The sequence below is a fragment of the Dipodomys merriami genome, unplaced genomic scaffold (genome assembly GCF_024711535.1).
Source record: "Dipodomys merriami isolate MVZ:Mamm:240054 unplaced genomic scaffold, mDipMer1.0.p SCAF_29, whole genome shotgun sequence".
Classification (NCBI taxonomy): Eukaryota; Metazoa; Chordata; class Mammalia; order Rodentia; family Heteromyidae; genus Dipodomys; species Dipodomys merriami.
This window is the reverse complement of record NW_027204381.1, coordinates 5,001,131-5,016,691: the sequence shown is the minus strand read 5'-3', so window position 1 is coordinate 5,016,691 and position 15,561 is coordinate 5,001,131. Positions and strand designations below refer to the sequence as shown.

Genomic DNA, 15,561 nt, shown 5'->3' with positions numbered 1-15,561 from the left:
ACCACGACTGTCAATGGAGATGGATAAGAGTTTATCTCAGCTTCTCTTTCATGAAAAATCACGGGTCCTTAAGATCCACTCTTGGAAAGCATTTCAAGACAATCTCATAAAAAAGAAGTATCTCTTAAAGTGAACATTTTAGTAGGCCTGGGAATGTGGCTTAGTGATATTGTTTGCCTAGCATGCATGAAGCCCTGGGTTTTGTTTTGTTTTATCTTTTTTTTTTTTTTTGGTCAGTCGTGGGGCCTGAACTCTGGGCCTGGGTTCTGTCCCTCAGCTCTTAAGCTCAAGACTAGCACTCTACCCCTTGAGCCACAGCGCTACTTCTGGCTTTTTTTTTTTTTTTTTTTTTCTGCTTATGTGGTGCTGAGGAATCAAACTCAGGGCCTCATGCATGCAAGGCAAGCACTCTACCACTGAGCCAGCTTCCCAGCCCTGAAGCCCTGTGTTTGATTCCTCAATATATAAACAGAAAAGGCCAGAAATGGCACTGTGGCTCAAGTGGTAGAGTGCTATCCTTGAGCAAAAGAAGCTCAGGGACAGTGCCCAGGCCCAGAGTTCAGGCCTCAGGACTTAAAGACAAACAAACAAACAAACAAACAAAAAACCTTCCTCCTCTTCATGCTCAAAATGACAAGTCCTTTATGTAGCTTTTATACTTTCTGAGGGGGGAGAATACAAGCAGTCCTTCCAACTACTAGTCCTTCACGGTTCTGGGTAGATGAGAAAGGTGAGGCCCACCCAAAATACAGGTAATTTTCAGGACTTCCTTTTTGGGAGACATATCTTATGCCTAGGGTTGCTTCTACCACCTCTACTGTGCCACCTATTGGTACACAGATGTATTAGCCACTTAGAAACTCTCCTAACCTCATTTAGGGACTTTTATGGAGGTTTCCTTATGTAGGAATAGTTGATTAAATCACTGATCATAAATAATTAACTCAATCCTAGAGCCCTTCCCCTTTCCGGAGGACAAAGAATGGTGTTGGGTTGAAAAGTTCCAACACTTTAATCATGACTTGGTTCTTGTGGAGTAATCTCACTTTATATCTTGTTATGTTATATTAATTTATTATGCCTCTTTCTTCCCTCCTTCTCTCTGCCCCCTAATCTATTCCCCCTTCTTTCTTTTCTTTCTTCTTCCCTTTTTCTAATAGAGTCAAACTTATCCTCCTGTCTCAGTCTGTACTGGAGTTTCAGGCAGTTTGCCACTATGCCCAGATGACTCATATAGTCTTTCTCTGTGTGTGTGCATGTGTGTGCATGCATAGGCACACATGCACAAGCATACCAGTATTGAAGCTTGAACTCCAGGCTTCAAACTCTGGTTCAGCTTCTCACTCATGTCTGGGGCTATACCACTGGAGCCATACCTCTTCTGGCCTTCCGGTGGTTAACTAAGAGATTTTTGTCTTGCACAGCTGGATTTTTGTCTTCCACAGCTGGATTCCAAAAAACTATGATTCTCAGATTCAGACATCCTGAGTAGATAGGATTATAGATGTGAGACACATGAGTGCATGTGTGTGTGTGTGTGTGTGTGTGTGTGCACGCGTGTGCGCGCGAGCATGCGTGCGTGTGCGCGCGTGCTCATGCACGCATGAGTGCTTGAACACTGGTCCTAGGGCTTGAACTCAGGGCCTAGGCAGTGTCTGTGAGCTTTTTTAACCCAAGGTTAGCACTCTACTACTGGAGCCACAGCTCTACTTCAAGCTTTTTTAGTGATTAATTGGAGATAAGAGTCTCAGGGACTTTCTCCCTCTGGCTGGCTTCAAATCAAGATCCTCAGATCTCAGCCTTTTGAGTAGCTAGGACTTTTTTAAGGCTTTTTTTTTTTTTAAACTCGGGGCTGGGAAGGTGGCTCAGTGGTAGAGTGCTGGCCTTGCATGCATGAGGCCCTGGGTTCCATTCCTCAGCACCACATAAGTAGATAAAAGCCGAAGTGGCACTGTGGCTCAAGTGGTAGAGCACTTGTCTTGAGCCGAAGAGCTGAGGGATAGTGCCCAGGCCCAGAGTTCAGGCCTCTGACTGACCAAAAGTATAAATAAATAAAATAAAACTCTAGTGCCAAATTTAGGCAAGTGCTCTTTCACTGAGATACAGATAAGGAGCCACTAGCCAGCCAAGAGTGAAGAGGAAATGTAAAGGAAATTAAAAATAAAAGATGGAATTGATTATAAGACCTCCGAGAGAATATTGTAATTAAGCTGCTTTTTTTTTTTTTTTTTTTTTTTGGTTGGTCATGAGGCCTGAACTCTGGGCCTGGGTACTGTCCCTCAGTTCTTCCGCTCAAGGCTAGCATTCTACTACTTGAGCCACAGCACCACTTCCAGTTTTCTGAGTGGTTTATTGGAGATAAAGAGTCTCACTGACTTTCCTGCCAGGGCTGGCTTTGAACCACAATCCTCAGATCTCAGCCTCCTGAGTAGCTAGGATTACAGGCAGGAGTCACCAGCGCCCGGGAAGCTTTTTTTTTGTAATTAAGTTTTTTAACTAGCCTTGTTGGCCCAGCAAGGCTGTGGAATGGTAAAGTTTTTTTTTTTCTTTTTGAATACTCTACCCACTCTAAGGTGGTACTCTACCTTTGAACCATCCCTCCAGCCAATACTCTATCCACTTTGAAGATTACTATAGGCTTCATTATTCTAGTTTAAGGAGGATCAAAGAATAGTTTCTGAAAGAACAGATCTTATAACCTAGGTCACTAAACGCCTGCCTTAGAGGTCTAAAGTAATTGAGTAAATACACCCTCCCCCATACCCCAGGAAACAGAAACTCTGCCCCCAGGGCTAGTCCCAGGGAAGAGCTTAAACTCCAAGCCCTTTACATTTCAATACAAACTTGTGCTGGGGTAAAAATCATTGTCAAAGATGGCAAATTTTCAGTACTTTCCTCATTAATTTTCCTATCACTTTCACTCCATCCATGTATTGCTTGAATTCTTTTGCTGGACTCAAGTACTGGGAGTGATTGGCTACAGTGACTTTTAGGTAATATTTGCTAGCCCCTATATTTTATGACGTACTAGAAGAGAGGAGTTTGAAGATTCCCAGCACAAAGAAACAATAAATGTTGAAAGAGGTGGAAAAGCTAATTACTGGATTTGATTATTGCATATGTACTTCTATCATGCTGTACTGTGCAAATATGTATAATTATTGTCCATGAAAAATAAAAGAAAATGTAAAAACTGTTTTTTTAAAGAAATAAATGTTTGGATTTTAGAACTGTGATTTTTTTCTTATTTTTATTTTTACATTGAAATTACTTATATTTTAGTAAAACAAACTTTGGGAGGTAGGAAAAAAACACAAAAAGTGGCAAAAAGTCAAAGGTAGTCAGGGTAGGGAGGAATACCACAGAATACCAGGTGAAAAGCAGATTTTCTATCAAGACAATCAGCTGAAGACAGGCAGCGCATGCTTTGCATTTTGTCAATGTCCTTGTGAGACAAAGAGCCCAAATATATTAGTTATTTACATATTAACAGGACCCTCACAATGTGGTGTCTATTTGGACCCCACACTAGGCAAAACAATGTACTTGAACCAGTGCCAGGCGCCTCATTCTCTAGGTTTAGGGAAAAGAAGACTCCAGTAGAGACAGCAAGATTTGATCCAAGGTTCAGCCTGGAGACTTCAGAGCTAAACTAGATTCTTCCCCCAACAGCTTCTCGACTGAGATCCCTTCTGTCTTTCTAATGTATTTTCTATACCCTAGGAGTAATAATGGTCTCCCTTCTCTTTGGCTAGATGGGAGCTGCCTATGGGAATGCAGGGCTCTGCCTAGTAACCATGGGAACCTTATTGGCATGGCAACTGTGGCAGCCCTGAGAAAGGCAGGGGGGAGGGGAAGGGAGCGGAGGGGAGGAGAGCAGTGGGAAGTGTTGTATTCCTAGGGAAAAGAGGTGATGTAGTTTTTCATCCTGCTGGGAGAAAGAGGAGGAGAAAAGGCAGCCAGCTGGACCTTTAGCTCCTTGGCTGACACAAGGGACAAGTCCTGCAAGACTTAAAAACTCCTCCTTAACCCAGTCCAAGAGGACGTTGGAGCAGGGCTAAAAGTCCATCTAAGCACCGAGACTAAAAGGATCAAGGGTTTTTGGTTTTGGTTTTGGATTTTGTTTGTTTGTATTTCAGCTCAGCAGCACTAGGAAAGGTTTAGGGCTAAAAAATAACGTGAAAGATCTCCACTAGGAGCTCACCCTGAAGTGCTGGAATCATGATATTATATTTTCATAACTTTTATCATCCTGAGATGAAATACACCTTGTATTTCATACTTTTGTTGACAAATAAAAGGCACCTTTTTAAAGAGATGTCTAGCAATGAGGAAATTTCCAATTAGAATTTCTTGCACTTAGAACAAGAAATAAATCTTTGCAATAAGTTTAAGAATGGCTGAGGCCAGGCGCCGGTGGCTCACTCCTGTAATCCTAGCTACTCAGGAGGCTGATATCTGAGGATCACGGATCAAAGCCAGCCCGGGCGGGTAAGTCTTTGAGACTCTTATCTCCAATAAACTACTGAAAACCGGAAGTGGCGCTGTGGCTCAAGCCGCAGAGCGCACACCTTGAGCTGAAGAGCACAGGGACAGTACCCAAGCCCAGAGTTCAAGCCCCATGACTGACAAAAAAAAAAAAAAAAAAGAATGGCTGAGGCTGGCTAGAAATGTGGCTTAGTGGTAGAGTGCATGCATGAAACCCTGGGTTCGATTCCTCAGTACCACATAAACAGAAAAAGCCAAAAGTGGGGCTGTGGCTCAAGTGGTAGAGTGCTAGCCTTGAGCAAAAAGAAACTCAGGGACAGTATTCAGGCCCTGAGTTCAAGCCCCAGGACTGGCACACATAAACACACACACACACACACACACACACACACACACACACACACAAAGGCTGAAAAATCACAAAGAAATAATGGGACCAAGAACCCACCAGCATGATATAAAGATTACTTTAAATGGTGAACATTTAATCCATAGCAGATTAGAAAGAAATCTTACTTTAACTAACTTGGTGTGACTAAAGCAGGGCCTCCCCATACACAGAGCCTTTACTTTTCCACAAGGAAATTTCCTGATTGATAGAAGATTGGCACAGATTGAACAAAGGCACAAAGGCACCACTTCAAGGAACTCTGTCCAGAAAAAGAGCTTGATCTGCTGGTTTCAGATTAGAATGCTCCAGCCTTTCCTATAGAAGCCTTAATCACTATCCCTTTTGCTGTAAACCCTGAGAAAAAAACATTAAAAAAAACAAAACAAAAACAGTTATATTAGGTAAAATTCTTTTCACAGTAAGCATATAATGAGTCATTCTCTTTAATTTGGAGGGAGATGTCTTTTGGAAAGCTCCATTTAAGTAGTTATATAGTAACACCTTTTGGTTTTTCAGTTGTGTTCTTATTTATTTACTTATTGCTACTACTAGGGCTGGGCTTGTACTCAGGGGCTGGCTCTCTCTTGCTCAGCTTTTTTCTGGTCACAGCTGTCACTTAACCTCTCGAGCCACACTTCTAGTTTGACATTTTGCTGGTTAATTGAAGATAAAAGCCTCACAGACTTTTCTTCCTGGTCTAGTTTCATTCAAACTGTGGTCCTCAGAGCTCAGCCTTTTGAATAGCTAGGATTATAGGTGTAAGCCACCCCTACCTAGTAGCCTACACTGACATTTTAAAAATGGTGCTTTTTTTGGGGGGGGGGATCCGGTCATGGGGCCTGAACTCTGGGCCTGGGCGCTGTCCCTCAGCTCTTCAGTTCAAGGCTAGCACTCTACCACTTGAGCCACAGCACCAGTTCCAGCTTTTTTCTTTTTGCTTATGTGGTGCTGGGGAATTGAACCCAGGGCCTCAGGCATGCAAGGCAAGCGTTCTACCACTGAGCCACCCTCCTAGCCCAAATGGTGCTTTTTTTTGAGACAGGATTTGACCTTACACTATACTGGCTTTGAACTCAAGAGCTCCTGCTTCATCCTCTCGAATGCTGGGATGGCAGAATTGTGCCCTCACACCTGGCCAAAATAGCATCTGTATCCACAATATGATCATATACTATACAATTCACCCTTTTGGGATGGGGGTGCTGAAGTTTGAACTCAGGGCCTGCTAGGCAAGGACATTACCACTCAAGCCACGGCTCTGGCTTTCAAAGTGTAAAATCCAGTGGCTTTTAGTATAATCTTATGGTTGTATAGATATTTTTACCATCTACCACTCTCTAATTTTAGTACTCTTACAGTATCCTCCAAAAACACTAAGGAATACACATACATTAGCAGTCACTTGCCTTAGCTCTTGGCAACCACTCATCTACTTTCTGCATTTATAGTTTGGCCTATTCTGGACATTTTATATAAATAGAATCATATGTGTCTTTCTGTGTCTGGCTTCTTTCAATTAGCAGGATTCTTTCCACTTTATTTATTTATTTTTTTGAACTGGTACTAGGGCTTGAACTCAGGGCCAAATTACATCTCTACTTCCAGCTTTTTGCTGGTTAATTGGAAGAAATGAGTCACTTGCATTTGTTTGCCAGAAGTAGCTTCAAACCATATCTTAGCCTCCTAGGTAGCTAGGATTACAGGCATGGACCATTGGTGTCTGATTACCTTTAAAAAATGTCTAATATTCTAAATAAAGTTGCTATGAACATTTAAGTATGGATTTTTGTGTACATGTATTGATCAAGTCTTTTTGTTTTCAGGGGAGGGGGGTCCGGTAGTGGAGTCTGAACTCTGGGCCTGGGTGCTGTCCCTTAGCTCTTCAGCTCAAGGCTAGCACTCTACCACTTGAGCCACAGCGCCACTCCCAGCTTTTTTCTTTTTGCTTATGTGGTGCTGAGGAATCAAACCCAGGGCCTCATGCATGCAAGGCAAGCGCTCTACCACTGAGCCACCTTCCTAGCCCTTGATCAAGACTTATGAAATGGTAAACCTGGTAAATAGAAGAAATTTAAATTTCCTACTAACCATACTTTCCTTTATTCCCACAACCCTCCTTCTTCCTCTCTCCTTGGAGTAGCTGGTCAGTATAATGTAATATCCAGGTATGGTAGTGTAAAATTCTCTTCCCATTAAAGAAAATCTTCTCCTTTTTCTTTCTTGTGCATGTGTATATGAGTCTTCGCATGTGTATTCTAGACAGATATTCTGACATTTGAACCATACCCTCAACCCTTTTATTTATTTATTTTTTTTTGAGACAGAGTCCTACTAACTTTACCCAGGCCAGCACTGAACTCAGATTCTCCTTCCTGTACCTCCCTATAAACTAGGATTACAAGCATATACCAATCACTCCTGGCTTTAAAAAGTTCTTAAAGTTTCTGGCGCTGGTGGCTCACTCCTGTAATCCTAGCTACTCAGGAGGTTGAGATCTGAGGATTGTAGGTACAAGCCAGCCCTGGCAGGAAAGTCCCTGAGACTCTTTTCTCCAATTAACCACCGGAATACCAGAAGTGGTGCTGTGGCTCAAAGTGTTAGAGTACTAGCCTTGAGCAAAGAGCTCAGGGACAGCACCCAGACTGACAAAAGCCCCATGACTGACCAAAAAAAAAAAAAAAAAAAAAAGTAAGATAATGGAGTGTGGAAGGAAGAAAGTAAGAGGATAGACAATGGCTCATACATGCAAATAAGCGACTGTGACCATATTCATCCTATTGACCCTTTCCCCCTCTTCCCCCAACCCCCCCCCCATTGATACCAATTCTACCAACAGAGCTTACTAATGAACACAGTCTTAAACTGAAAAGAATCTGAATTTATTTGAATATGTAGATTTTGAATGATCTTAGATTGCCAAGCTTTTCAATGCTTCTAGTTTCTTATTCATCTCATGCCCGGCTGCTTTGTGTGTTTCTAAGACAGCAGTCAGTACTGTGTCACATCAACTTCTCACACCCAGACATTTGATCAATAGCCAACAGTGAGTTTTTTCCTCTTATAAGTCTCCACAACCCAGGTGCCAGCATCATACCATGTCATGAAATTGGTAGGATATCATTTTTAAGGGAATTATCTAAGAAAATATTATTGAATGCTATTTATAAAGCATAGTAAGGGCAGAGTTTATTTGGAACCATTATAATAAGTGGACAATTGCAATTAGACTTTGTGGTGGGGGAAAGAGATTAAAGATCTACCCCAAATACAGCATTACAAATGTTTAGAATTTGTAGCTGATGATCAGGGTAGAGCTCGTGGATGGGAAGCTATTGCGAAGAAACATTAGGAGTAAGGGGATTCTGAATAAATTGACCTAAAGGAGGATGTGTGTGTGTGTGTGTGTGTGTGTGTGTGTGTGTGTGTGTGTGTGTGTGTTGAAGCTTGAACTCAAGGTCTGAGCACTGTACCTTAGCATCTTTTTGTTCAAGGCTAGTACTCTACCACATGAGCCAACACCTTTTTGGAGGTTAAATTGAGAGACAAGAGTTGCTCAGATTTTTCTGTCTGGGATGGCTTTTGAACCTCAATCCTTCGATCTCAGCCTCCTGAGTAGCTAGTATTATAGACATTAGCTACAGATCTCAGAGTGCTAACAGGATTCTTGCTGAAGACAACCCAGGGTGCTCTGACACCAACTGAGGCATAGTAGAGGATAAGAACCTTGATTATGGGGCTGGGAAGGTGGCTCAGTGGTAGAGCGCTTGCCTTGCATGCATGAGGCCCTGGGTTCGATTCCTTAGCACCACATAAGCAAAAAGAAAAAAAGCCGGAAGTGGCGCTGTGGCTCAAGTGGTAGAGTGCTAGCCTTGGGCTGAAGAGCTGAGGAACAGCGCCCAGGCCCAGAGTTCAGGCCCCATGACTAGACCAAAAAAAAAAAAAAAAAAAGAACCTTGATTACTTATCATAGTTGACCAGATATTAAGGATTGAGGGGTTGTCAATAAACTGACTTAACAGGATTCTTGCAAAAAGTGGATTTTACATGAAAGTGTACAATGGAGGTAAGAAAAGGCTTAGGAACCTTACTCATCACCCACCCAGCACGCCTCTTTCAGAACTCTTTGGAGTTCAGTGTTAGGAAGTTCTCACTTTGTAGAATATGACGTCCTGAAGAAGTTGGCCGTTCAAACCCTCGCTAAAATGACTTCCTGAGTTACTGAAATTGGGACTTTGGTAAGTGTATATTGTTTGCTCATCATTTTCACATGGATGAAAATGCTGTCGTATTTCAGAATTGAAGCCTTTAGAGGGGACAGCTGTGGCCTGAGGCAGCATTTGCAAAGCATTCTGGGCTCAGAGAGGCTGTTGGTTTTGGATTGATCATTATTTAGCTTGACTGGTTCAGTGAAATGACAGTGTTCTTTAGCATTTTCCTTTCTTCAAGTTATTTTCTGAATCATCACCTTTTCTAGTACCTGGGGAAGCTGAGGATAGCACACATAGAGATTTGAGACTGAGGGGAGTGGGAGTTTATGTAATGAAGTCCCTGCTTGAACTGAAGGTCTTGAGAAGGATCCAAATGCAACCTGAACCATCTCCTGAACAACCCCCCCATCTGATAGCATTGTTGTCTAGTCTCCCTATGGATAATGAGACAACAATCAGGGCCTACCTGCCCTAATTAACTATTCCCTGGTCACAAGAATGGAAGATTGATTTTTCTTGTTTGACCAGTCTAGATCTGAAAGTTTCCCACACAATAGAAAACTCATTTCCCATTTCCTGTTAAAATGTATGGTTCTCCATTCTTGCTTCTCTCCTTCCTTCCCTACTCTCCCTCTTTTTCTCCTTCCCTTCCTCCCTTCATTTCCTCCCTTCATCATTCCTTCCTCTTGGGCCTGGACACTGTCCCTCAGCTCTTCAGCTCAAGGCTAGCGCTCTACCACTTGAGCCATAGCACCACTTCTGGCTTTTTCTGCGTATTTGGTGCTGAGGAATTGAACCCAGGGCCTCATGCATGCAAGGCAAGCACTCTACCACTGAGCTACCTTCCCAGCCCCCTTCCTTCTTTCCAATTTGTGATTCTCCTTTATTCCTTCCTTCCCTTGTTTCTTCCTTCCCTCATTTTCTCCCTTGTTTCCACCCTTTCTCCTTCTCTCCATTCCTCTTCCTTCTTCTTTCCTTCTTTCCCTCCTTTCCTTCCTCCTTTCCCTCCCTTCCTTCCTCCTTTTCATTCTTTGTCTTTCTGTGGCTTTCCTTCCTTGAAATTTCTAATTGTCTTTCTGTATAGAAATTTTTTTTATTGCATTTGCACTTTGGGGATTTTCAGTTCATTAGGAAATCTCATTCTTTTACTTTACTTGCCAACTAGTTTGTGTATTTTGTTTTCTTAATCAGGAAACAGGGTGAGTATTCTGATATTTGTCATTTTTCTGGGACCAATGTGTTCTCAATTTTTATATTATTGCCTATTCTTTTTGAAAGTTAAATGGTCTTGTTTCTGGTATATGTGTGCTTTGTGATAGGGAGAAATTACCTGCTGGCTAGCAGGCTATAAATAGATTTTGAATCTTGGGGAATATTCCATTTCCCTTGTGACAGCAAATCAGGGAATTTAATCAACATGGGAGATTAAGGATGGCAATGAATATAGACCCAAATTAGATGTTAGAATCAAACCAGAGATAGAAAAATCAAATAATCTGACAATGTTAGCAAGTATGAGCTCATTTTTATTTTCTTGGCTGTGATTCATGTAGGCTTTCAGTAAAGACTTCATGGCTCATTTCCAAAAGGTCATGGAAAACTAGCTTCCTCAAAAAGGATCCTTCTAAGGAAAGTCAAATATAACGTTCACCATAGATATGCTGCGATCATTGAATCTCTCATCTTAAAAATCCATTTCCAGTCTGGTGCTGGTAGATCACACTTGTAATTCTGGCTATTTAGGAGGCTGATATCTGAGGATGGCTTCTGGAAGCCAGCCCATGAAGAAAAGTCCTTGAGAATCTTATCTCCAATTAAGCACCAACAATGTCAGAAGTAGAGTTGTGGCTCAAGTCATAGAGTACTAGCCTTGAGCAAAATAGGTCAGGAATAGCACTCAAGCCCTGAGTTAAAGCTTCAGGACTCCCCCTCCCCCCACAATTTCCAGATTTGAAAAACCATTTTTTGAGACAGTACTGTGAAGCCATGTCATTGCAGGTATGTAAGTAGTGTAAGTAGTGCAGCAGCATCTAGGAGGGACATTGATTTTTGCATCAAGTTGGTGGTCAGACATATTATCTATGTTCTCATTTGATTCTTTCACAGAGCAAACCAAGATTCATTAGCATCACCCTCTAGAATTATTAGTATGATTCCAGAATCTATTGTTTATTCTTGTACTTATGCCCAGTCACTTTCCCTTCTTTCCTTTCTCTTCTTTTTCTTCCTTCCTTCCCTCCCTTCCTTCTTCTCTCCTTCTCTTTCTCTTTCCTTTCTTCTCTTTCTTGTTTTGTTGTAAGCCTCAGCTTTTCTTAACAACATCTTGGTTTATTATTAAGCAGTAATTGGATATTAAGAACTCTCAAAGGATTTAACCTTTACAAAAACCCTACAAATAGAAAATATTTGAGAGATTCAGAAAAATAGCGAACTACCTATAGAGTCAAGGTTTAAACCTGGCCATTCAGAGCCACTGTCTAACTTTCCTTTTGTAGGTCTTGTATCATTCACTTGACTCTTTTTTTGGGGGGGGGCGGGCGGTCGTGGGGCCTGAACTCTGGGCCTGGGCGCTGTCCCTTAGCTCTTCAGCTCAAGGCTAGCGCTCTACCACTTGAGCCACAGCGCCACTTCCGGCTTTTTTCTTTTTGCTTATGTGGTGCTGAGGAATCGAACCCAGGGCCTCATGCATGCAAGGCAAGCGCTCTACCACTGAGCCACCTTCCCAGCCCTCACTTGACATTTTTTGAATGCCTACTATTGTCTGTTTCAATATTTAAACCATTGTTTCAAATAATTAGCTTCTCTGTAGATGATACATTCTTTCTTTCCTCCTCTCTTTACTCTTCTCTCCCTCTTTCCTTCTCTTCATTTTTAATTTTTTCAGCACTAGCATTTGAACTCGAGGCTTTGTGCTTGCTAGGGAGGTGCTCTACCATTTGAGTCACTCCCCAACTCCATTTGAGTCACTCACTCCCCAACTCCCTCCCTCCCTGTCGCCCTCCCTGCCTTCCTTCGTTTTTTTGTAGGTCATGGGGCCTGAACTCTGGGCCTGGGCACTGTCCCTCAGCTCTTCAGCTCAAGGCTAGTGCTCTACCACTTGAGCCATAGTGCCACTTCTGGCTTTTTCTGCTTATGTGGTGTTGAGGAATTGAACCCAGGGCCTCATGCATGCAAGGCAAGCACTCTACTACTGAGCCATCTTCCCAGCCCTCTTCCATTCTTCCTTGCGGAGGTCTCTGGGTGTGCAGGTGCACTTAACATTTAAAATATGTGCACTTTTTCTTTGTACGTATTCTCTCTTAACCAAGACAATAGTATTCAAGCCTATTAGAATAGAAGCACTGGCCTTTTTATTTATAACTTATAATTTGTTTATTTTGAGACTGGACACTTGTTCTAAACAGTTTTGCATGTATTATATTATTTAATCTACAGAACTCCTTGTGGAGTTCTTGTATACACAAGACAACATGCCCAGAGAGAGTGACCTGTACAAGGTCATCAGAACACTAAGCTTTGAATGGGAGTTTTCTCACAGACCAAGTTATTTATCATATGCAATACATCCTCGCAGTCTTCTCTCAAACTGATTCCTCAAGATCTCTGAAGATCAAGAGGAGAAATCATCTCTTGTCCTGGTTAGCTTCTGCTAAGGGCTAAGGAAGAGAATTAGCCTAAACACTAGTGCATATTAAGTACTTTACATATACTAATTCCCTGACTCGCACAGCCCCAGGATTGGCTAATAATCCTCATTATGCAGATGAGGAAAGGATCACGGAAAGGATAACTCACAAGGTAACAAAACCAGGTAGGATCTTTTAGCCACATATTGGCCTTTCTTTCTGAAAGAAGCAATTCTCTGGTTAATACCATCAAAAGGACAAAATGGCCAAGTCTTCTTCATAGCTCAATATTCCCTTGTTTCTTCTTATCCTCTTTTTTGGGGGGGTCTGGTCGTGGGGCCTGAACTCTGGGCCTGGGCACTGTCCCTGAGCTCTTCAGCTCAAGGCTAACGCTCTACCACTTGAGCCACAGCGCCACTTCCGGCTTTTTTCTTTTTGCTTATGTGGTGCTGAGGAATCGAACCCAAGGCCTCATGCATGCAAGGCAAGTGCTCTACCACTGAGCCACCTTCCCAGCCCCCTCCATATCCTCTTAAGGATTAAAATAGCCTCAGAAAGAGTGCATAAATGAGCAAGGAAAGACCATCTTCCCTTGGCCGAGAGGTACTCTGCCATCAGACAAAATTGGGGTACTCCAGAATATTTTCTTATGTCTTCTTTTCCTTTTGGGGGAAGGGGGTAGTACTAAGGTTTGAACTCAGAACAGGGGCTCTATTTGTGTGTGTGTGTGCTGGGACTGGGGCTTGAACTTAGGGCCTGAGCACTGTACTTGAGCTTTTTCACCCAAAGTTGACATTTGACCACTTGAGCCACAATGCCACCTCCAGCTTTTTGGTAGTTAATTGGAAGTAAGAGTCTCATGGACTTGCCTTCCCCAGGCTGGCTTCAAACAGTAATCCTCAGATTTCAGCCTCCTGAATTACAGGTGTGAGCCACCAGCCGCCAGTTTGGGGCAGGCAGTCTTGATCAAAGGCTCCAGTGCTTTTTTGCTTTAATTAATTTTCAGACAGGGTCTCAGGTGTTTTACCAGGGCCTACCCTGGGATCACGGAAATCCTACCTAAGCCTCTCTAGGGATTACTGGAATGAGCCACGATGCCCAGTCTTGTGCTTTGTTTTCTGTCTTCTTTGTCTGCATTATTAGAATTATTAGATCTATTAGATGTCTACGGATAGGACGGATAAACCCAGACTTCTGCACAGTACATCAACAGAAGACTTGAACTTGCACGTGGCCCCAGGGCTTCCTGAATTTGTGTCTTTAAATTTTTCCCTTACTATCTGAAGTCGGGGGGGGGGGGGGCCTGAAACTCTTTCACTCAGATGTCTCTGCTTCCTCCAGCTCTCATTCTGCAGGTTTGGGTAGGGAGAAAAAAAGAAAAGAAAACAAAACAAAACAAGACAAGCATTCCTGCCCAGCTCCTCACCTTTGGCTTGAAATCTGAAAAGTCTTTTGGGGTGGGCGCCTGGCTTGCCCACCCAACCCTAGTGGAATGGAAAGGGAGTTCAGAAAAACACCCGAAGCTCCTTTGAATGTGACTGTGGGCATCTGGGCAAAGCCGCCCACCCATTCAAACCATCTGCTTACACGTTGTGGGGATCCTGGAGTGTCAGGCCCTGCGAGGGAGACATCCTCGTTGGTAGGCCGGGCACGCACGCGCGCGCGCATCTCTTGGACCTCATGAATATTCATGAGGGCAGCAGCAGAAGGGCCGGCATCAAAAGCTGGGCGAAGCAACCACTCATAAATATGAATACGGGCCGGCCCACGTGCTCCCTTTCCCAGGGAAGGCTCACCGGGCGGAGGACGCCCAGGCAGGCCCTGCGCGTGCCCGAGCGGAGCGGGTGCCCGAGCGCAGGCGCGTCCCCGCGAGCCCGGGCGCGAGCGCGGGCAGGGGGCGGGGCGGAGGCGGGGAGCCGAGCGGAGCGGGGCGCCGCGGGAGCCGCGGGGAGGGCTGGGGAGGGGAGGGGAGGGAACGGCGAGGGAGGGGAGCGCTCGCGGCTCGCGGCTCGCGGCTCGCTCCTCGCTGGCTCTCTGGCCGCAGCCGCTGCGCTCCGGCCCCGCTCGCCCAGGCCCGTGGATGGGGGTGTCCGGCTGAACCCGGGATCCGCCTCCGTCCGCCAGGACCCGCACAGGTGCTGTCGCCTCCGGTGCGGACCCGACCCCCACAGCGGCTCGGGTGAGGGTCGGGTGGGGGTGGGTGGAGGAGGACAGTGGGGGGGGGGTGCCGAGGTCTTCCTGCCCTTCTCGTCCTGGGGAGCGCGGGCAGATGTCAGACCTGGCGATCGTGCATGTGTGAGCGTGCAAGAGTGCACCAGTGCGTGTGCGCGCGCGCGTGCACGTGTGTGAGTGTGTGTGAAGGGAGGTGGCGGGGTCCAGAACCGTTATCTGGTCGGGTTCTGTGAACCCGGCCCGCACTCCTCTTTGTGCGGAAGAACGAGACCCCGCGGCGGCGCGGCCCCTCCCCAGGGCGTGGAGCCTCGGCCCGGCCGAGCCCGAGCCTTCGGCGGGGTCGGAACCGCTGGCCGCAGCTGCAGTCTGTCCGCTCGGGAGCAGGTCGGAGGAAGGACGGGAGCGGCGGCGCGGTGGTGGTGTGCGGATGTGTGTGAGTGAGTGTGCGTGTGAGTGTGCACCCTGGGAACCGGTTCTCCTCCGGACCCAGGGCTCCGGAGACTGCAGGCTTGATTGGCCCTGGCTGCCCCCCTCTCGCCTTTCTCCGTCCCCCCCCCAGCCGCTGGACACACACATGCCCTCCGTTGTCCACCTCTGATTTGTCCCAAAGGGGCCGTGGGAGTGTGTGTGCGGCCTGCCTGGGATTAGCCGGGCTTCCCTGGAGCGCCAGCTATTG

General features: G+C 45.0%; 1 protein-coding gene across 3 annotated transcripts in view; it reads left to right on the top strand.

Moving 5' to 3' along the window:
- The first annotated feature begins 14,697 nt into the window (after positions 1-14,697).
- Positions 14,698-15,561, top strand: part of LOC138838848 (fasciculation and elongation protein zeta-1) — a 51,016-nt gene continuing 50,152 nt past the window's right edge. The window contains exon 1 of one of the 3 annotated variants that reach the window (XM_070038244.1): positions 14,698-14,848. The gene's annotated coding sequence lies outside the window, so the exon portion shown is untranslated. Of the gene's footprint in view, positions 14,893-15,561 lie in introns of all 3 variants that reach the window. The other 2 variants (XM_070038245.1, XM_070038242.1) reach the window with 2 other exon arrangements.